The 23760-nt window shown below is 37.6% G+C and overlaps 1 pseudogene; it reads right to left on the reverse strand.

The window, feature by feature from the left end:
• Nucleotides 1-76: 76 nt before the first annotated feature.
• On the reverse strand, nt 77-22684 carry LOC145793583 (mannan endo-1,4-beta-mannosidase 5-like; annotated as a pseudogene).
• Between the last annotated feature and the right edge of the window lie 1076 nt (nt 22685-23760).

Below are 23760 nucleotides of genomic sequence, written 5' to 3' on the forward strand. Positions count from 1 at the left end.
AGACTTTTAGCGACCAATTTTTTTGTTGCCAAAAGTGTTAATTCTTGTAGTGGCTCTCCATTTACTTAGATTACAAAATATCGTGTCGTTACTAAAAATGAGAAAGATCCGTCATCTGATGAGACTGCCTAGAAATGACTCCATCCGTAGATGGATCTTCTGACAAGATGATTTGGTAGCCATCGAAATAAGGGTCCATTCCTTGAGCCATGAGCTGCCAAACCAAGCTTCCTCCAATGGTGCCTCCATTTCTTGCCAAGTTATCAATGTCTGTGAAGACACTAAGTCCAGGGTCTTTGCTTGACTTCCCAAACTCAGTTATAACCAGTGGCTTTCTTACTATCTTTCCTGAGCCTGCCCAATGATTTTCTACCCATTTTTGCATAAATGCCATTTGTGAGTTCTCATTTTGTCCAGACAACCTGCAGGGTAGAAATGTAAAAATGTATCAGTCATGTTTGAATTTTGGTCCATACTTATCCATTTAATACCGTCCGAGATCTTTGATCTTTAAATGTCACTGTTTCCCTATTCCAAATCATTTATAATTATTATATTTAATATGAGATTCAAATATTTTAAAATTATCACATAATTGATATTGTGGGACACAAGGACAACAATAGATGAGCTAAGAGAATTTTTGACTTTTTAATATGTATAAACTTTTTTGGTGTTCGGACATTGATACATCTCAATTTTCACAAATCATTAAATTCATCCGGTTTTATAGCAACCTTTTATTGGGGGGTTTTTTTTTTTTTTTTTAAAAAAAGTAGTTCTTTAAACTTTTGATTCTAGTGAATATGATTTTTTTTTTTTTAAATTGAACCAAAAAAAAATTTCGAGGTTTTTAGTGAACTTTAAAAAAATGGTCTGTCTTTTTTTCAAAAAAAATATAGGGTCTTCTAATTTAGAAAGACCTAAAAAAATGTAATTAATTATATAAAAATTCACTAAAGATTAAAAAAATTGAAAAACAATACAATTAAAAAAAGTTTGCCAAACAGAAACTAAATGTAAAATGAGTAAGTAGAGATTAAAGATTAATGAGGATAGTTAATATTACCAAATATCAGGATAGGCATGTATGGTAGTGAAATCTACGTCCTTGATAAGATTGCTACTAATGAAATCAGTGCCAACTTGGTAGCCTAGATTAACTTGCTTCCTCTCAGGCATGGAGTCCCCATAGAACCCTTCCATCCCTATTTCTAGCAAGTGTTGGTTATCAATGGATTTCATGTGTGGGGATATATTTCTGAGTACCAACACGTGGCAAGGTGACGCCGATGTGTCAGCCGAGGTGCCACGTGTCCTGATCATTATGCCGAGGTTATTTCGGCATTGCCGAGGTTATCTCCAAAGATATCGAAATCTGAAATAAACGAATAAAGGACAAGAGACCTAGAATGAAGAGGGGACTTAGTCAATATGAGGATAAAGCTCTTAGGGATTTTATCTTTATCTCTTGAAGAGTCTAAAGTAAGTATTGAGTTAGAATCCATAGAAGTCAGGCTTCTAGTGGGACTAGGATTGAGTTAACTATAAAAGAGAGGCACCCCCGTGGGTCTAAGATACGCAATTTATGCTTTGAGTAGTGAGTTTAGCACTTGATTATCTTTGAGAGATATACTAACTTGATCGTCGGAGTGCCTTCGGGTGGAGGAGCCACCGCCGGAGCATTTTCTTTCTGTTGCAGGATAACTGAAGCCATCTATTCTGTCAGTGCTCTCTAGCTGATTACTAAGCGGGCAGTGTGATCAGAAAATCACTCACACAATTTGGCGCCGTCTGTGGGAAGAATGAAGAATAGATGGCCAGTAACGGACAAAAGGAAAATATTGGAGATGATACTTCTGCTAGGAGTGGCAGACCTATAGACCTTGATGTCGAAGGAGACAATCACAATACAGAAACTCGTGACCAGGGCCACAGAGAGAAAGACATCGGCCAGCAGGGCGACACTTCGAAGAAGACAGACCAAAGCAAATACTATAATGAAGATAACCTCCAGGTATGAAGGGACAGGTGCCTACGGAGGGATGAAGAAGTAAAAGAATTGGCAAACAAGTTGGTAGACCTGCAGTCGGTCGTCAACTTCATGATGCAAAACAATGTCATGCAGCCAACGTACCCGCTGCACGACACGCCGATTCTAGCAACTAACACCCAGAAGGGAGGAAGGAAAACAATCCCCGAAGCTCCTCAGCACACCAGGAGCGGAAAGCACTCTCACCGACCATCCAGGGAAGTCAGACGAGAGGAGCCGAGACGAGAGGAGTCCCGAAGGACATATCACACGAAGGACCCAGAGCCCAAAAAACATCGGTATGTTCAAGGGCAGGCACTCTGCTTTGACACAACCCATGGAGAAAGATCAAAACGGGCCCACCACGAGGCCGAAAGTAGTGTGCCGAAGAGATTGAAGTCCAAAGATAGCCGAGCTCTAGGGAGGAGTAAAGAAGACTTGAGAGATTATCTCAAGAGAAAGCAACAGAATGCTGAAGCCGAGGTAACTTTCCCGGTTAAGCCAAGGACACCATTCTCAGTGAAACTGGACAAATTTGAAGCACCAAAGAGATTCAGTATGCTGAGGTTCCAAATATATGACGGTAAGTCAGAACCCAACTTTCACGTTGGACTATACGTAAATTCAATGGCATTATATAGTGGGAACAAGCCGTTACTCTGCAAAGTATTCCCCTCATCCTTTGGGGAGATTGCATTAGATTGGTTCCATAAATTGCTGAAGGGAAGCGTAAAGACTTGAGAAGGCCTGGGCGAGATGTTTGTGGCTAGGTTCGTGACGAACAAACTACAGCCCTTGAGGGTCGACGCTCTGATGGCTTTAAGGATCACCAAGGATAAAGGCCTTAGGGCCTACACAAAAAGGTACTCCGAGGCGTTCAATCGAATACTCAAATGTAACTAAGAGGTGGCCGTCGTGTCTTTCAAGAACGGCCTGAAAGATGACTGCCCACCACGGAAGTCTTTGGCAAAGACACTACCAAAAAGCATGGAAGAACTCATGGCGAGAATCGAGAAGTACGTCAGAGCCGAGGAGGATACATCGGGAAACAAAGAGACAAAGCAGGAGAAAGGAAACGGCTCGCTGAAGCGAGGCCGAGGTAGCAATGGATCGAACAAACAAGAAACGGAATTGAAGGCTAAACAGGCAGTAACGACTGTGTTCTGAATCCCAATCCACAAAGTCCTGGATCAAATACGAAACCAACCTTATTTCAAGGCACCTGCAAGAGCACCAGGGGAATTTATGGGAAGAAACATCGGTAGGCGTTGTGCTTACCACAATGAAAAAGGGCACCCAACTCAGGGCTGCAAAGCCCTAAAAGCACACTTAGAAGACTTGGTAAGGCAAGGCCATCTGAGAGACCTTGTCGATGAGGCCAGGACTAGAGAAGAACAGGCAAGATTGCCTCAAGCACCAGCAGCTCCGCCTCTCCCAGCTCAGCAACCACAGGCAAGAGGACCACGGGTGGTTAATGTAATTCACTCAAAGGTGAACGAAAACAACATACAAGGGGAGACTCAGAAGGTTAAACACCTACAGCACGTGAACCAGGTCGGACATAAAAGACCGCGGCCTGAAGAATGCTAGGGACCGACGATAGCCTTTACTAAAGCCGACCTAGAGATAGTCCAGCATCCACATAATGATGCCTTGGTAGTATCCCTCCAGGTTGGGGAATGCCAAGTGAAACGCATCTTGATTGATCAAGGCAGCTCTTGTGACATCATGTATGTTAGATGTTACAAAGAGCTAGGCCTTTATCCTGATGACTTGAAGCAATTCAATGGCCCGATGGTCGGCTTTAATAGAATGCCGACGTGGCCACTGAGAGCAACAAGCTTGGAAGTACAAACTGGCACTAAAAAGATCAAGACAGAATTCACGGCGATTGATACGCCCTCCCCTTACAGCATCATCTTGGGAAGGCCATGGTTGCATGCAATGGGGGCAGTTCCCTCAACATGGTATCAATTACTGCGATTCCCAATAGAGCATGGGATAGAGGAAGTTAGGGGAGATCAACTACAGGCAAAGAATTGCTCTATGGTAGCAATGAAATCCACCTGCAACATTCAAGAGCTAGAAAAGGCAGAAATTGAAGATGAGAGCGTGGAAGTCCTAGAAGACGTCGGCAAGGAGCCAGCCGAGAAGAGCGAAGAAGCACTGAAGAAAATCCTCGTCAAGAATGGGGACGGAGAATGCTTCTTTCTTCTCGGCTCAGACTTAGCCGAAGAGGAGGAAAAAGTGTGAGACCCCTAACTTCTGTAAACCTTATTAGATCCCAAAATTTTGAGTTACTATAACAAAGCCCTTAATTCGTTGATTGCTCGCAAATTAAACCCTAGAGTCGAAAACGCATCACGGACGAACCCATACAAACCCTAATCGACCCTGGAAGCTTAGAAATCATTTATAACACTCTAATATTAATTATTTAACTCTCAAATTTTAGATTAATTGCTCTAAACCCTAACTTCTGATTTTTACAGTCTTCATTCAGTTATTTACCTTTAAATTCAAAGCAAGATAATACAAACCGAATTATTTTTCCTAAACACTAATTTATTAACTCTTCACTTGAAATAGATATTTTAATTGAGCCCAAGCCCTCACATTTTTATTAAATCACAAATTGACCTCAAACAAGTACCATTATATATTTATATATACACTTGTACCCTAAAATCTTTTTTTAACATTATGTTTTTCAATTTCCAAGATTTGTACGCAAAATAAATAGGGGAAATCTCCCCAAATCTCAAGGACATGACTAGCCGTCATCATTATACTTTAGTACAAACAAATCCCTTGAATCTTGGAGCAATAATGACTTTGGTACCAATAAAGATTTGCTATGAGTATTTAGATTAGCCCTAAACCTAACTAGATCATAAGTAAATACATAAATAAGGTTCCAATACATGAGTTTAATTCCAAGCCCTCATTTCTTTTATTAGTTTCAAGAATTACCCAAAAAAATAGTACATGTACCCTAATACTATTAGTACCATCAATCAATTGAAATCTATATATATATATATGCATACATTGAGAACTGTGCCCCTAATACCTAAAATGATTAAAATAATAACCCCATCACCCTTCCCAAGGGCCAGCCACCATAGGGAAACGTGAAGAAACAACTTTCAAGATATATCATCATGAAATTCTAGAAAGAAACACCACCTAGTACCCTAGACCTAGGATGCTAATTCCTAAACTAGTTCTATTTTAACTAAATCTTGCCAAATCCTTGAGTAAGCCTCCCAAACCATCCCTTTTCCTTTAACACTTCAAACAAATCCTAAACTTTCCATCAATTTTCAACTAGTGGGCTTTTAGGACATTTTACATCATGAATTGTCTATAAATATCAACCTCCCCTAGCTTGGCAAAGCACAAACACCACACCCACATACACACATTAGGTTAGAGAGAGGGAGGAGAGCAAGAAAGAGAAGTCTAGAGGAGAAGAAGGAGGAAGAAGAGAGCTTCTTGTGCAAAGCTTTGTAGGTAAGCCACAACACAACATTCTCTTTCATTTTCCTTTTTCAAATACATGTTTCTAAGGGTTCTAAATAATGTTTTCAGATCTGTTATTGATGAGTTACTTTTGTTAAAAATGCTAAAAGTTGAGCATTGATTCCATCTCTCTTGTATTTTCCCCATTTTGGCACAAAACCATCTTCTTTTTGTACCAATCTCTCAACTTTTCAAGAGCACTCTTTCAACCAAATTTTCTGAGTCAAACATGTGATAGTCAGCATATTTTCTTCACAAAAGAAATGAAACTTTCCCTGGATGGAACCCCTTTTTCATAAATCTTCTTGTTTTGGGCAAAGCACCTTAGAATCTGTTTTTTTCAGCCCACTTCCAGAAATTCTAGAAAAATGTACAAAATTATTCTGAACCTCTATTTTATATCAAAACCTTCCTTAAGATGTTAGCTTTCAACTAAAATTAGTTTCATCGAAAAACATCAAGCGGTCTGCAAGAAAATCAAATTTTCGTAACGGTCGACGGATCTGGACAGATTCTGGACAGCGCTGGAGTATTTTCTAAATAACTTAAAATCTGGAAAAGTAATCCCATTTCCGAAAAATGTTCTAGAAACTAGATCAAATCCTCTACGAACTATAGGAAGACCGAGTCCAGTGGAAGATCTAAAATAGTCCTTTCATTTTAATCTTTATGTGATGTTGAATCTGGAAACTGTGTAATGCATGGATGTTTTATGCCCTTGAATTCATGAAATTGCCTACTCACTTATGAGCATATCTTGGCATGATATTATATGTGTTATGGTTATGTTATTCATCTTCTTATCTTGAGGAGGCATGCTTATGTGAATTTTATTTTATCGTTTAGTTGAACTAACCTTGACTTAAAACATTTAACTTCAACGGGAAACCTAATTGGGAGGGTATTGGGTTTTCGAGCACTTGAGTAATGAAAAGATGAGAATATGTGATATATGGATTTTTGGGATGCATTCCCTATTTGAAAGTTAAAATCTTGCGCAAGCAGTTGTCACGTAAACCCTGGAATGGAACGGACGTATTCGGACTCCTTGCGACGGTTTGAATGGTGAGATAAGGATGGGTCCGGATGGGACATTCAGGATGATAAAACTTTTTCTGGAAGGATGAGGTTGGATTCAGGAGATAAAACTTTTTCTTTTCGCTACCCCTTTTGAGGCCCTGCGGTTGGCGCTACGCGGTATATAACCGTTGGTAGGCATCCGAGGTTAGTTCTGCAACAAAGCAGCAAAAGGGGGAGTTCCGAATAGTCTGGTGTCCAATTCTTGTGGTTGGGAGGACGAAATCTCTTTGGGGGATTTCTAGTTTACTAACATCTAACTTGTAACCCTTTGTTTATTTGGTTGAGTATCATGCTTTACTATTTGATGTTATATTTGTGATTGTGTATTGGACTGGGAAAAAGGGATGGGGTGTGTGTGTGTTTACTGGGCATTCAAAGCTCACGGCGTGTCATGCCAGGTGCCGAAGAGGAGCTTATAGCTGGAGACGACAAACCTGAAACCTTCGAAGACTTTTGGCTATCTTAGGAAAGTTAGAAATTCCTTTTGATATTTTGTAAGACTCATATGAAGATTTAAGTTTCTCTTGGGATGTAATGTAATGGAACAAGCCTTTGGAATTAAGAATATTCGAGGTTGTTATGTACTTATGTTCTATATATTTATATGTATGAACCTTATCGTTGCTTATGAGACCTTGTGTCAATACCTTTTAAGATCTGTCAAAAGGGTAGTGCGCTGCCTAAGAAAGCCGGACTTAGAATGGAGGCTAATTTGACTCCTCCGGCAATCTGGGATCTTACTTGGATATTGACCATAGGACTCACTAGTGACTCTCCCTTGACTGCAACCAATAGTGTAGATTCGGGGCGTCACAAAAAGAGTTGGAAGCTTTTCTAAGAGCCAATATTGAGGTGTTCGCTTGGACACCTTACGAAATGCCTGGCATTGACCCCGAGGTCACTTGCCACAAACTGAATGTCGACAGATCGGCAAAACCTGTAATTCAACGAGCCAGAAGACCAACGTTGATGCACGTCGAAGCAGTAGAAGAGGAAGTAAACAGACTTCTGGAGGCCAGGGCCATCCGAGAAGTTCACTACCTAACATGGCTATCCAACATAGTAGTGGTGAAGAAGAAGAACGGTAAATGGAGGGTCTGCGTAAATTTTACAAGCCTGAACAAAGCTTGTCCCAAAAACAACTTTCCTCTACCCAAGATTGACCAATTGGTAGACGCCACATCTGGACATGGAAGAATGAGCTTCCTGGATGCTTACAGGGGATACCACCAGATAGCCATGTACCCCCCAGATGAGGAGAAGACAGCGTTTATCACCTCGAAAGGGCTATACTGTTACAAGGTAATGCCTTTTGGATTGAAAAACACAGGAGCAACTTACCAAATGTTGGTAACCAAGATGTTCAAACACCTGATTGGCCAAACAGTAGAGATCTACGTCGATGACATGGTCGTAAAGACCAAGGAACCTAAGGATCATCTTACCGACCTAAAAGAGGTCTTTGATATACTCAAAACATACCGGCTCTGACTCAACGCATCGAAGTGCGCATTTGGAGTTGGATTAGGTAAGTTTTTGGGGTACCTGGTAACAAGAAAGGGTATTGAGACCAGCCCAGATCAAATCAAGGCCATCTTAGAGCTGAAAACCCCGACATCGGCAAAACAGGTTCAGATGCTTACTGGAAGGGTCATGGCCCTAAACAGGTTCATAAGTCGAAGCTCAGAAAAATGTAAACCTTTCTTCAACTTGGTGAAGAAAGCCACAGACTTCCTGTGGACAGAAGAATGCGAAGCCGCTTTGGCCGACCTAAAAAAGTACTTCACCACAGCTCTAGTTCTTTCCAATCCAGAACCAGGGGAGGAGCTGTTCCTACACTTAGCCGTTTCAGAACATGCAATAAATGCGGTATTAATTCGAGAAGAAAAATGGGAGCAAAGGCTGTAGTAAAACCCTAGCCGATGCAGAAACAAGGTACCTACCCTTAGAAAAATTGGCACTAGCTTTAGTAATGGCTTCAAAAAAGCTGAATCATTACTTTCAAGCGCACAAGATTATAGTGCTAACAGAGCACCCACTGAAGTCATTGTTACAACAAGGAGACTTAACTAGAAGAATAGCAAGATGGGCAGTGGCCTTGGGCCAGTACGACCTGAAGTTCAGACCGAGAACAGCAATTAAGGGCCAAGTTTTTGCCGACTTCGTGGCGAAATTCACTCCAGAATCCATCGAACATTGGGCTCCGTTGAGCCAAGATGAACGATGTCCAAGCAAACAAGGAGAAGCCCAGCCAAAGGCAAAAGAACAAGGAAAGGAAAAACTCAGACCCTGCAGCATTTACATCGGCGACTCCTTTCGCCTGTTTGTCGATGGGAGCTCAAACTGGCAAGGAGCGGGGGCAGGAGTAATGTTGATATCCCCTGATGGGGAGATATTGGAACAGTCTATTTGATTAGGGTTCAAGGCCTCAAGCAATGAGGCAGAATATGAAGCATTGATTACAGGACTAAAGCTGGCAGTAGCAGCAGAAGCAGATGAGATAATAATTTTTTGCGATTCACAACTTATAGTAAATCAGACAACAGGAGAGTTTGCAACCCGAGATGAGAGGATGTCGGCATACGCAAAGGAAGTCATCAGGCTGGCAGCCTTGTTTCGCAACTGTCGACTTCTGCAAGTTAGCCGAGATGATAACAACCACGCCGACGCATTGGCTAATTTGGCAAGTTCAATACAAACTGGAAAAACAAGAACAATCATGATTGATTATTTGTCAAGCCCAAGCATTGAACCACCGATTACAGAACAAGAAGCAATGTGTGTGGACTTAGGACCAAGCTGGATGGATGCAATTGTTGTATTCCTAAAAGAGGGAAAACTACCAAAAGACCATAAGGAAGCACACAAGGTCAGATTGAAGTCGGCAAGATTCAATCTGACAGCAGACGGATATTTCTACAGAAGGTCCTTCACTGGACCCCTTTTAAGGTGCGTACATCCTTTGCAGGTTGAAGATTTTCTATATGAAATTCATGAAAGGATTTGTGGAAGCCACGCTGGGGGCAGATCACTAGCTCACAGGGCCATTACCCAGGGGTATTGGTGGCCCTACATGCAAAAAGATGCAGAAGCCTATGTAAAGAAGTGTGAACAATGCCAAAGGTTCGCACCTTTGATACACTAGCTAGCTGCTGACCTAAACCCTGTATCCAGTCCATGGCCTTTTGCCCAATGGGGCATGGATCTCGTTGGGCAGTTGCCTCAAGCAAAGGAAGTACTTACTGGTAGCAACAGATTACTTCACAAAATGGATAGAAGTAAAACCTCTTGCCAAAATCCGAGATGTGGATGTCAAGAACTTCATATGGAGAAACATCATCACCAGATTTGGCATTCCAAGAGCAATAGTTGCCGACAACGGAACACAGTTTGACAGCAAACTCATCAAGAACTTCTGTGCGAAATTCAAGATAAAGAATTACTTTTCAACACCAAGTTTTCCCCAAAGCAATGGGCAAGCAGAAGCATCCAACAAAGTAATTTTGGATGGGATAAAGAAGAGGCTGCAGGCAGCAAAAGGGAAGTGGGTAGACGAGTTGCCCAATGTACTATGGGCATATCGGACTACGCCGAGAAGATCAACTGGGAAAACCCCCTTTGCCATGACTTACGGCACAGAAGCAGTCATCCCATTGGAGATCGGCATCCCAGGGATCAGAACCCAGGGAGTAGAGAATAGGACTAATGATATACTTCTAGCCCGAGATTTGGATCTCTTAGAAGAAAGAAGGGAGAAAGCTGCAATTCAGCTCGCAGCATACCAGCAGCAGCTTGCTAGAGCTTACAATAAGAAGGTCAATCCAAGGGATTTTCAGGTCGGCGATCTAGTCCTAAGAAAAGTTGTCAGCAATAAGAAGGATCCCAGAGAGGGCAAGCTTGGCCCAAACTGGGAAGGACCCTATAGAATTACTTCGGTATTGGGCAATGGAGCATACCGGCTTGAAGATAATGAGGGCAAAGCATTACCACGACCCTGGAACACTTGTAATTTGAAATTTTTCTATCATTAGATGTTCCTTGTTATTTTTTACCGACGTCATCAATAAAATTTTAGCAGAGTTCTCCAAAGACTTGTGAATTGATAAAAGATACATAATGTTGTTTCTAAATAATGAGAACCCAAGAGGAACTCAGGTTCACATTGGGAGCAGAGAGAAGACAAAAATGCTTAACACTTGTTGAAATTTGTAGCAATTTACAAGTTGAAGTTAAGCCGAGACTATTGTTTATCTTCACTTGTTGAAATTTGTAGCAATTTACAAGTTGAAGTTAAACCGAAGTAATGCTTAACGCTTGTTGAAATTTGTTGCAATTTATGTCACGACCCGCTCCCCGTACCCAAGGGTTAAGCATCGTGATGGCCAATAACTGAGGTTACCTACGACCAATTCTTAAACAAATCAAATAACGCAAGCGGAAGTAATATTTAAATAAAGGTACCAAAATAATCATCGAAGCTTCTATTTTTAGTACAGAATTATTGACCAAAAATGTCGATATTTACAAAGAAAATATCATAAAAGTGCTGTGTGTGTATATTCCGCAATCCCGCATCTAAGACTTTCCAAAAGCTATTTCTTGAATAGTACTGTTTCATGAAAATTGGTAAACAACTATAAGCACATGGCATAGTGAGAAATATTATACCAAGAGTATAAGGGACACGAAATAACCATTGATAGTTAGTTAGGCCAAAACATTTAAGATAACTTAGACAGAACAAATAATCTTTTAAGTAGCAGAACTAAAATACATAAATAACCATAATCACGGTAATTTGGTAAAAAAATCATTTAAGTAGCAGAAATTGAAATACAGATATTATGTAAATATATCACCATAACCACGGTACAGAACAGAACAGAGGTCACATAAGTAACAGTCAGAACAGAGGTACGGATTCCAGAGGTGGCTCGTACGGATTCTAGAGGTGGCTCCCACAATAGTGTAGCACTTAACTCCGCACAGCACTTTGGTCGGCACAGAACAGAGGTCAATGGATCCATGACAAATAGAGGATCACAAAGTGGTTAAACAGAAGCCAATGGTTATTTAAGTCTCCCAAGGCGTAGGACTTCCGTGGTGGTACTTACAAAACATAATTGTATATAAGGTTATAGCCAAATATTCTTTAAAAGTAAAACAAACATATCCATGGATTTCCTTTTAATAAATAAGGTTCAGAAATAAATCCACGTAACCGAAATAATAATATAGTTTATAATAATTTATAAAACATAACTTACATAAAATAGATTTTGGTAAGTCAAAACATAAATAAAATATATTTTGGTAACTCAAGATATAATATAACTCACATTAACTTTAATACTTTACTCTTTATTTCCATTATTAAAAACCCTTTTAGCTCTCACTATTTTTTCCTCTCTTTTCTTCCTCCATTTTCTCTCCTTTTTTTTTCTCTCTTCTTTCTTTCCGTTTCTTTTTCTTCTCACCCAGTCGAATCACCTCCCTATTTATAAGGGAGGTGAGGCCATTGGTTGGCCAACCCGTGGCTTTCTAAGGATTTGATTCATTATTACATAGATTTATCCTTATCATTAATAGATATTTAAGATAATTATCTTTTGACTTAATATTTTAATATAATTATATAAATTAATTAATTTTTAATTAAATTATACATTATCATATATCAATAGAAAATTAATTATTTATTTTAGTACCACACTCATTATTATTATTATTTATATTATCTATATTATTATTATTTATATTTTGATCCCTAAACTTTTAAATAATTATATTATTTTACAAAATCACGCATAATAATATATAATAAATTATATATTTTCCGAATTGAGATTAAATAATATTAGTATAAATTTTACAGAATAATTAAAAATCTGGGTTGTTATAATCTTCCCTCCTTTTAAAATTTCGTCCTCGAAATTTGTCATATGTAAGCTATCTGCTGCCCACTCTGATAAATATATATTAGATGATTAGTCTGATAGAAAATACTACTTCAAAATTTTTTTTACCAAAAATAACTCACTATCTAGTTGTCAAAAATTGTTTTGGGCCATAATGAGAAATAAATAGCGACTTTAAAAACTTTTCACTCGTTTTGTTGACGATAATAATAAATAAATAATAAATAAAATGAAAACACGATTATAGAATCATATATAAGAATTGGAAAAAGTTTGAGGTGAACTTTTCATCGCTGGGAAATAATTTCAAAATTAGTATCTTTATAATTTGAACCTACTTTCAAAAACATCAAAATAAATTTTTTTTTTTGAATACTGAACTGAAAATTATATGTATTTAATTATATTATAATTTTAGGGGGTGCTTGAGCCCGACATCCTTCTTTTCTTGTCCTTCTTTTACTATAACAAATATAAATTATATCTAATATCCTTCACAAATTAGGCACACTAAAAAAAAATTATTATATATATATAATCATATAAAATTATAATATAATTAAATCGAAGAACAAAATATAATAATTCGGTACTAATTACCCGTTATCCCAATTCTTAAATGTGTGCGTGTCTTATGCTCCAATGATGATTTTTTTTTTAATTTTTATAAACCATTACTCTGATACCATTTATTACGACCCGCTCCCCGTACCCAAGGGTTAAGTATCGTGATGGCCAGTAACTGAGGTTACCTACGGCCAATTCTTAAACAAATCAAATAACGCGAGCGGAAGTAATATTTAAATAAAGGTACCAAAATAATCATCGGAGCTTCTATTTTTATTACAGAATTATTGACCAAAAAGGTCGATATTTACATAGAAAAATATCATAAAAGTGCTGTGTGTGTCTATTCTGCAGTCTTGCATCTAAGACTTTCCAAAAGCTATTTCTTGAATAGTACTGTTTCCTGAAAATTGGTAAACAACTATAAGCACATGGCAGAGTGAGAAATATTATACCAAGAGTATAAGGGACACGAAATAACCATTGATAGTTAGTTAGGCCAAAACATTTAAGATAACTTAGTCGGAACAAATAATCCTTTAAGTAGCAGAACTGAAATATATAAATAACCATAATCACGGTAATTTGGTAAAAAAATCATTTAAGTAGCAGAAACTAAAATACAGATATTATGTAAATATATCACCATAACCAGGGAGCAGAACAGAACAGAACAGAACAGAGGTCACATAAGTGACAGTCAGAACAGAGGTACGGATTCCAGAGGTGGCTCGTACGGATTCTAGAGGTGGCTCCCACAATAGTGTAGCACTTAACTCCGCACAGCACTTTGGTCCGCACAGAACAGAGGACAATAGATCCATGACAAACAGAGGACCACAAAGTGGTCAAACAGAAGCCAATGGTTATTTAAGTCCCCCAAGGCGTAGGACTCCTGTGATGGTACTTACAAAACATAATTGTATATAAGGTCATAGCCAAATATTCTTTAAAAGTAAAACAAACATATCCATGGATTTCCTTTTAATAAATAGAGTTCAAAAATAAATCCACGTAACCGAAATAATAATATAGTTTATAATAATTTATAAAACATAACTTATATAAAATAGATTTTAGTAAGTCAAAACATAAGTAAAATATATTTTGGTAACTCAAGATATAATATAACTCACATTAACTTGTCTTACTCTTTCTTTCCACTATCAAAAATCTTTTTAGCTCTCACTATTTTTTCCTCTCTTTTCTTCCTCCATTTTCTCTCATTTTCTCTCTTCTTTCTTTCCATTTCTTTTTCTTCTCACCCAGTCGAATCACCTCCCTATTTATAAGGGAGGTGAGGCCATTGGTTGGCCTACGCGTGGCTTTCCAAGGATTTGATTCATTATTACATAGATTTATTTCTTATCCTTCATAGATATTTAAGATAATTATCTTTTGACTCAATATTTTAATATAATTATATAAATTAATTAATTCTTAATTAAATTACACATTATCATATATCAATAGAAAATTATTTATTTATTTTAGTACCACACCCATTATTATTATTATTTATATTATCTATATTATTATTATTTATATTTTGACCCCTAAACTTTTAAATAATTATATTATTTTACAAAATCACGCATAATAATATATAATATATTATATATTTTCCGAACTGAGATTAAATAATATTAGTATAAATTTTACAGAATAATTAAAAATCTGGGTTGTTATAATTTACAAGTTGAAGTTAAGCCGAGATAATTGTTTATCTTCACTTGTTGAAATTTGTAGTAATTTACAAGTTGAAATTAAACTGATGTAATGCTTAACACTTGTTGAAGTTTGTAGCAATTTACAAGTTGAAGTTAAGCCAATATATATTGTTTAACGCTTGTGGAAATTTGTAACAATTTACAAAAAAAATCATTGTTTAGCACTTAAAAAAAGCTTATAAAGTTGAGATTAAACCAGTGTATGTTTATCCTTGTTGAAATTTATAAGCAAATTGCAGGACAGGTACTTGCCGAGGTAAATCGTCAGGTGACATAACCGAGGTATGTCACCCCGAGAAGATTGCACAAAGAAGGAAGAGTACATAAGACATACAAAATGTTCTAAGTATAGAATGATGCACAAAGCAATAAAGAGAAGACAAGAAAAGAAAAATTAGATTCATTCACCAAGAAAAGGGCACATCGGCCATACAAAAAGTATACATTGTTCCAAAAGATAAAGAAGCTACAAAATACAAGTAAGCAAAAGAAAAACATAAAGCTAAGACTCCTCTCCATCAGTTGGTTGAATTTGAAGATCAGATGCTGGTTGAGAAGACATCCCAGCAGCCTTATCCGCCGCTATCTCGGCATCAATTTCTTGCAGAGTTTCTTCGACACTCTTGTCCGCAGAGGAGATGTCGGCTAGTGCATTCTCGGGAACAGCTTCTATGGGAACCTCATCACCTTCCTCATCCTGAGTCAAGTCTAGGACTTGCTCATTCTGGGGAGGGGACTTGGCCTCATCGACATCCTTGGATTTTCTCACCAAGGCCTGATCCTCATCCTCATCATTTTCCTCGGATTCGGATTCGCCGACATCTTGATTTGGAGGTTGAAATGGAGGAAATGGCAGAGGAATGGCATCAGGTTTTCTTAATGGCGAGTCCTCTGGGACATTAAGTTTCTTCAGAAGGGACATCCAACCAAGGGTAAAACCCTTGTTGCATGCCTCCTTCACTTGTTGTTCATAAGCATCTGTGACGTCGACCATGCCTTGGGCATATGCCTTTTCATCAGCATCTTTTATTTCAGCCTCTTTGGTGGCCAAGGCTTCTTGAAGCTCTTTCTCGGCTTGGGCCATCTTCTCCTCGGCCTCCTTTCTTTGGGACTCAGCCACTTTCTTGATAGCCTCAGCCTTCTCTTCGGCATTATTCTGAGCTTTAATTGCAGCCTCAGCTTGATCCTCCAGCTTCTTCATTTTTTATTCAAGGCCCTTATTGATCTTTTGGAGAGAAGAGAACTCCTTCTTCATGTCGGCCAGCTTTTGCCGATTCTCAAAAGACTGAACAAAAAAAGAGTGGGCATGTTGGATTGCCTGAAAGAACACAAGGAAAAAATTAGCACAAAGTTTTCTAAATACAAAACAGAAAGAAGAAAATTACCAAGAAGAAGACACTTACTTGAACGGAGCGTTGAAACATCAACGCATAATTCTCATACTCGCTCAACTCGGCGTTACGGTCAAGATCGCCGGGAAGGAGCAGAGCTGTGCTAAGGGCTACACCGACATTGATGTTGTCGGCACTGTTAATAGCCAAGACTGGCTTGTCCTCCAGAGTAATTTTTAGGGACCAGGAGGCATCGCTTTTCTTGGATCCCGAAGGCATAGCGGAAGAAGACCTCGGCTTTTTGGATTTTAGGGACTTTGATGGCTGGGTTTCCGAGCGCCTCTTCCCAACAGAGGGTTGAGGTTTGTCACTCTCAGCCAACCTTGATATAGGCAAAGCATCCTCAGACTTAGTCTGAGTAACTTTAGCCTTTGGTTGGGCCTTCTTAATTATTTTTGGCTTAGGTGGAGGAAGGGTTTGTGTTGGCTGCTCATCAATAGATGATGGGATACTGGCCAGAAGATCTTTTGCAACTAGTTTTGCGCGACCTATCTCGGCAGTAGAAATTGTTCGACGTCTGTGAAATTGGAACCAAGTATGGAGATGAAGTAGACGGTTGCTCGGCCGGATCAGAAGTTGACCCCTGATCTGTCCGAGATGTGGATGTTGTCTGTGGAGTAGTGGTAGAATGTGGAGAGAGGCTTTTCTTCTTCCTCTTAGGGACGTCGGGCAAGGTTGACTTATAAGTTAGGATAAAATTGAGAAGCAGAGGCGCCTTTCTTTTGTGGATTGGCAAGTCCAAAAGTTTCTTCAAATCCTTGCTGGGAACAAAAGATTGACGAAAATTTTTCGGTGGCTGATGAACAGCTGCAAAGAAGAACAGACGTCAGAAACAGACAAAGTATTTAAGACTTCGAAAGAAAACAGGCAAAGCTGAATATTGGGCTCTTACCCTTGCCCTCTAAAACTGAACGAGGAAGAGGGTAGAGATGGATGTCCTCGTCTGGAGCAAACTCCCAATTTCCCGAGGTAATGAAATAGTCATCTCCAGCTCCCTTGTTGGAGTCTGGAAGGTTGGCTACGATTTTGAATTCTGTAGACCTCAGCTTAAGGTAATAAATGTAGCCTTTTTCTTTCAAATTAAGGACATATATGGTATAACAGTACTGAATATCGGCTAAGGTGATTCTAACGTTTTCCTGTTTAGCTAAGGCAATAATACCGTGGATCACTCGATAAGAGTTAATGGCAAGTTGCATGGGGTTCAACTTGTAATAATGAAGAATCTCGCGAAAAGGATGTTAAGTGGAAATCGGAGTCCACACTCAATAAAGGTAACCACAGGGAAGGGCATGGAGTTTTCTGTAGGCATGATGGAGTCATCATCCCCAGCCAACCTCAGATTGACATCGGTTGGGATTTCAAACTCTTGCTTAAAAAATTCCAGCTTAGAGGGGGTGTTTAACCGATGTTCCCACATACCCATGATGTCGGGATAACTAAAGGTATTGGGTTTCAATAAGAAGATGGTTCAAATAGGGTTATTGGGACCTCGGCAAAAAACCTAGATTTTAGTTGATGAAGAAATTTGAAAGAGATGTTTCAGTTTTTCCCTAAAATATGGGTTCTACAAACAAATCCCAAACCTAAAGCTATGGAGATGAAGATCAAAGGCACAGATCTGGAAAAGACACAAAAAACAGAAAACAAATACGAAGTTTCAGAATCAAGAACAGAGATTGACTATCAAGAACATGAAGAATACAAAGGGTTGAAGGCCAAGAACAATGGCAATGCGTGCAAGAAGAACTATGAACGGTACATGTATTCAAGGCATAAGCAAAAAGCGAAATCAACTCATTCAGATGTATGATTCACAAATTGATTATTTGAGCAAGGCAGTAGTAAACAAGAAATTCCAAAAAAGATCAAGAACTAGAATAAGAAGAAAATAGTTGCTTACCAGAAAATATGAAGCCGGTATGAAGATTGCCGAAGTCAGACGACAGTTACAGATGTAACGAGGACGACAAAAGCTTCACAGGAAGGGAGAACGGAAGATAGTTACAGAGCTTGAATACTGGAACAATGGCGTATCCAGGAGCTAGAGAGAGAAAAAGCGAAGAGAAATCGAATGCAAAAGTGAAAAATGAAGAAAGGGGGAAAAGTTTTTGTCAAAAATGAAAACGGCGGCAAAAAGTAATCAATACGCCTAGAAGAACGTATGCGTCAGACGGCGCACGTGAGGGAGAGACGGCTTGCAAGCGCGTCATAAACACAGTCCAATAAGGTAAAGACGCGTGAATGAAACGGTTGAGTAAATGATGCGTGACAGCTCATACACGTGAAAGAGTTCACTGGAATTCTTGTTCTCTGAAGAGAACATGTCGGCCTGAAATGAATGATCTCGGCTGAGGAGTTCTTAAGCCGACATACAGGAGGAAGTACCGATATAGGTTCCGTCACCTCAGAATGCCGAGGAAATAGAACCTAGGGGGCAGTTGTGGGGATATATTTCTGAGTACCAACACGTGGTAAGGTGACGCCGATGTGTCAGCCGAGGTGCCACGTGTCCTGGTCATTATGCCAAGGTTATTTCGGCATAATGAGGTTATCTCCGAAGATATCAGAATCTGAAATAAACGGATAAGAGACAAGAGTCCTAGAATAAAGAGGGGACTTAGTCAAGATGAGGATAAAGCTCTTAGGGATTTTATCTTTATCTCTTGAAGAGTCCAAAGTAAGTATTGAGTTAGAATCCATAGAAGTCAGGCTTCTAGTGGGACTAGGATTGAGTTAACTATAAAAGAGAGGCACCCCCGTGGGTCTAAGGTACGCAATTTAAGCTTTGAGTAGTGAGTTTAGCACTTGATAATCTTTGAGAGATATACTGACTTGATCGTCGAAGTGCCCCCGGGTGGAGGAGCCACCGCCGGAGCCTTTTCTTTCTGTTACAGGATAACTGAAGCCATCTATTCTGCCAGTGTTCTCTAGCTGATTACTAAGCGGGCAGTGTGATCAGAAAATCACTCACACATCATGTATGCCGCCATCTCCTCCACCCAACCCTATCATTTTGTGCATATATGGTTAGCTGAACGAAATCGCTTATGATATAAATATATAAATCGATCATAAAATTATATACAAAATATATATAAATAGATAAGATTTTACAAAGTTTGTTAGTGAGGTTCACTTTTACAAATCATGAGTTTTGAAATTTGATAATGTGCTGCAATGTAAACTCATGCATTGAAATGAAAATTTCATTTCAAAGTTGTAAGGGAGGGAATCTTAGTTACTTTGAGGATCTTATTGTCGATAAAATTACTAACTCAAAAAATATAACCAAAATTTTACTTAAAAAACAGAGTGGGATCTGAATTCATTACAATGACACTATTTATCCAGAAAAAAAAAACAGTATATCATCTAGATTTATTTAAATGTAAACCCACCATGTAAAATTAGAATATGAACCACACATTTTATAAATAAAAAAAAAATCTGGATACTTTTTTGTGAGTAACTAGAATTACATAAGGTGGTGGTGGTGATGTTTTCTCACATTAATAGTCCTTCCAGAGTAATCAGACTGGCCACGAGGCTCATTCATGAGTTCCCACACCATGATAGTCTCATCATTTTTGTATGCAATTCTTGTTATGGTGTTCAATCTAGTCATTACCCTCTGCAACAACACAAAGCTACCACACATTAGAAAAATAAAATAAATAATTACGACATTAGTTAATTATACGCAAACATATAGTACTAATTACCTTGACATGATTCTTATAATATTGATTGAGAATCGTCTTCAGAATTAATCTGCTGGACTCCTGCATTTTGAGCCCATTGAACATATTGCCTTCCCCATCCAAAATCTTTGTAGTTGTTTACAAAACTGAGTATCAACCGGATCCCATACTTTTTCGCCTCAGAAATCACAAAATCAAGTGCCTAAAAAATTTCATCAATGTTAATCAATTTTGGTATAGTAGTAATGATATAATAATGATAGCTTATTATATTTTTGTATTGGTTATATATTCTAATAGTTCTCAAAGAATACAATCTGCTACACTCTAATCTTAAAATTATTAATTTTTTCACTTTGATTCCAAAATATGCAACCTATAAAACTTTAATTTCTGGCATTAGTCCCATTCAAAATCAATAACGGGAGAAAGGGTATTTTAGGAACTTTACAAAATAATCAACAAAATTATTGTTTGGGGTGTCCTAAATAAGTGCACTTTTTGTCTTTTTGAACTAAAAAGTTGAGGAAAAAAATATGGATGTTTGGGTTAATTTTTTAACTTTTTATGAAAAAATGTGTATTAAAAAATTGTATAAATAAGTGTGTAGGAGAAGATAGTGAAGTAGGCGGTACGGGTTGGGCAGTGCAATCGGCTGGGAAGGAGATGAGAAAAGATTGCCTCCTTTTCAGGCTTTGATTGGATGGTGTTGTTCGGCTATGGGGGCCACCACAGGTCCCGTTTTTCTAATCAGAACCGTTCAATGTGTAGAACTCGTCGAGTACTATATGCTTATAAAAAATCACGTTGATTGGATATCGATAGTTATCTAATTGTGTTAGTTTTTTTTGGTCAACTGTTAACTATAACGCCATCCATTTTTTATACAAAACTGATTTGATCATATAGTTAGCGATATCTGATAGACGTGATTTTTTACAGACATATAATATTAGACGAGTTCTACATATTAACGGTTCGGATTATCAAAACGAGACCCATGGTGTACCCCCACAGGCCCAACTTTACCATCTAACTTAGTGAATATACACATATGATTTTTTTTCCCCCCTTTACTGCCTTTGCATTGACGTCAGTACCTAGTTTGGCACAAAACCGATTTGTATTGTACTATTTGTATTTTAGTTTTTTTATATTTTTTTTATGAATAGTGATAACTTTTTAATTTTTTTGATAATTTTTTGACTTTCTGATTTTTTTTAAAGTTGTCAAACCAGGCCATGTGGACTAAAATGCAACAAATGCACATTTTGGGATCAAAATGTCACAATATTGGGGACTAAGATGCTAGAAATCAATACTTTGGGGATCATGTAAAATTTTGAAATATTTATCCTCCGCCTACTATTATCAATTTTGAACAGCATTATTAATAGGAAAATTTACCCATAAGTCCTAGTTTTTGAAACGTTGAACCATTTAGTCCTAAAAGTTTTCTTATGCTCCATTTAGTCCCATTTTTACATCAACATGATGTGAATGATGTAAATGATCTGATGTTTCATTCTATAATTTCAAAATTTATTGAAATCTGATGAACATTAGATGTTTTTCATCCTATATTTTCAAACATTATTGAAATTTGATGAACATTAGATGTTTGAAATCCAATGTTTGTAACATGACTCTGATGTTATTAACATTGTATCTGATGTTATTAACATTGTAATGGGACCTTTCAGTCTATAAGAAAACTTTTAGGACTAAACAGTGCATAAGTTATTAATTTGGGATTTATTAGTGCATCTCCCTTATTAATATCATGAACCAAAGTGTAACAAATTGTATATTTTGAAAATCTAAGCAAAAAAATTAAAAAATTGAAAACTAAAACTATAACTGATGTCATATTTTAGGATTTATTAGTATAATTAACCCAGGAATATAGTAGCCATAACCATAAACACATGCACATCAATTTCATACATATATTATCAAATTATTAAATGAATAAATGGGTAATCATATAATAAAACAGAATATATACAAAATAATGTAACAATTTGAATGAATGATTTTGTTCAAAAATCCTTTAAGAATCGTGCTTTTCCTAAAAATTAAGAGACTTGAAAAACATGTTCATCATAGACACTAGGTAATATCTGCAGCGCTTGATCACTACCATCACTGAAAGAAGTGGTAAAGGGAGCATGGGCCCAAGAGGGGCACATACATGCCCCTCCTCAACTTTCTAAAATTTATGTTTAGTTATAGGTTAATAAATTATTTCTCACTTTGCCCTTTCTAAATTTGAATATCTATTCGTATTTTTTTTCTCTATTTTTTAAGTAATTCTATAATTTGTACTATTTAAATGTTTATTTTATGACAAAATCACTTTTATAATATTATAAAGTCTACCATTAAATGTTTGTCTAAGTCGCTGTCTTGGTTAAAAATTGGGGTTAAGTTTATTAGGATTGAAGTAAGGCAGCGTGAGAATATTATTGTAGACATAACATTTTATTATTGTCCTTTCTGAACTAAAATCCTATCTCCACCACTGACTAAAAGCCCAAGTCCGGCATACAGAGAGACCAGCGGCAGCAGCGTCATGGAACACTTTTGACACTTTGTTCCTCTCAATGCCACTGGGGTCAGCTGCAACATGCATCATCCAATATGAGTTGAAGCCATTGAAGTAAAAAGGTGAACCATTCAGTACAAAATGTGTGCCTTCTGTTCTAACAAACCCTCTAGTATTTGTTGTAAACATAATTTCAGAACACAAAACCTTATGCTTTGGATCATCTACTATGTGTATCATCAAGAAATCAAGACAAAAAACGTACCCGAATCCATTGTTGAACGGAAGCGTGATTATCAATTGCCTTTTGTTATTGCCTTCCAATCCTTTCCTTTTGAGTGCCTTAAGTTTCTCCTTGAGAGGATATAGAAGAAATTGGCAGTTCTTTACTCTAGGCAGGATTAGGGACCATAACAACTTAAGGTTAAAATAGATTTTCAAAAAGAAAACCGTGTGGCAGTTTTTTGAAGAGAATGAAAACCAACTTAACCAATTTTGTTTTAATTTCTATTTCTGCCCCTCATAGAAATAGAAATTACTCAACTAGTATCTACACATTAGGTCCATGACACATATACCCTTAAGCCTATTGACTAAATTGAATCACTTAAATTGTAGGCTTCTTATAAATGATAACACCACATTTAAATATGTGGTCCCATTGAGACATTATCTAACAATCTCCCACTAGACCACATATGTAACCTGAAAAATGTGCTTAACTTTAGTGAGCTCAGAAATTTGTTATCATGATCTGAGGGTATCCAAACAATCTTGTCCATTAACTATATTGATATAGGATCAAAGCGGTCTTCGTTACATTAATCGTAACTCGACCCACCAATGGTCACGTATACCAATACAGCTAAATGACATAGATCAATCATGGATGCGTAGCATAGAAATTACATGTAATGTGATCCATACATGCCTATTTCTAACTGGTCCTACTTAACTTTATTGAGATCAATACTTCACAATACGTAACAGAGTGTAATAAACTGAATACTTCATTTCTGCAGAAATTAATCTAATTACATAGATAAAACTCAAGGCTGACATAAAGCAGTAATATAAATACAAACTCCCACTAAACCAAAATGTTCTCAAATAAAACAACACCCATATGAGCAGTGTGCTCATGAAAGACCTTGGGTGGTAGTCCCTTCATAAGTGAATCCGCTATCATGGAGTTTGTCCCAATGTGCTCTATGAAATACTGTCCACTCTGCACTCTTTCTTTTACAACTTGGAACTTGATATCA

The sequence above is a fragment of the Camellia sinensis genome, chromosome 6 (assembly GCF_055761805.1).
Source record: "Camellia sinensis isolate YWXY chromosome 6, ASM5576180v1, whole genome shotgun sequence".
Classification (NCBI taxonomy): domain Eukaryota; kingdom Viridiplantae; phylum Streptophyta; class Magnoliopsida; order Ericales; family Theaceae; genus Camellia; species Camellia sinensis.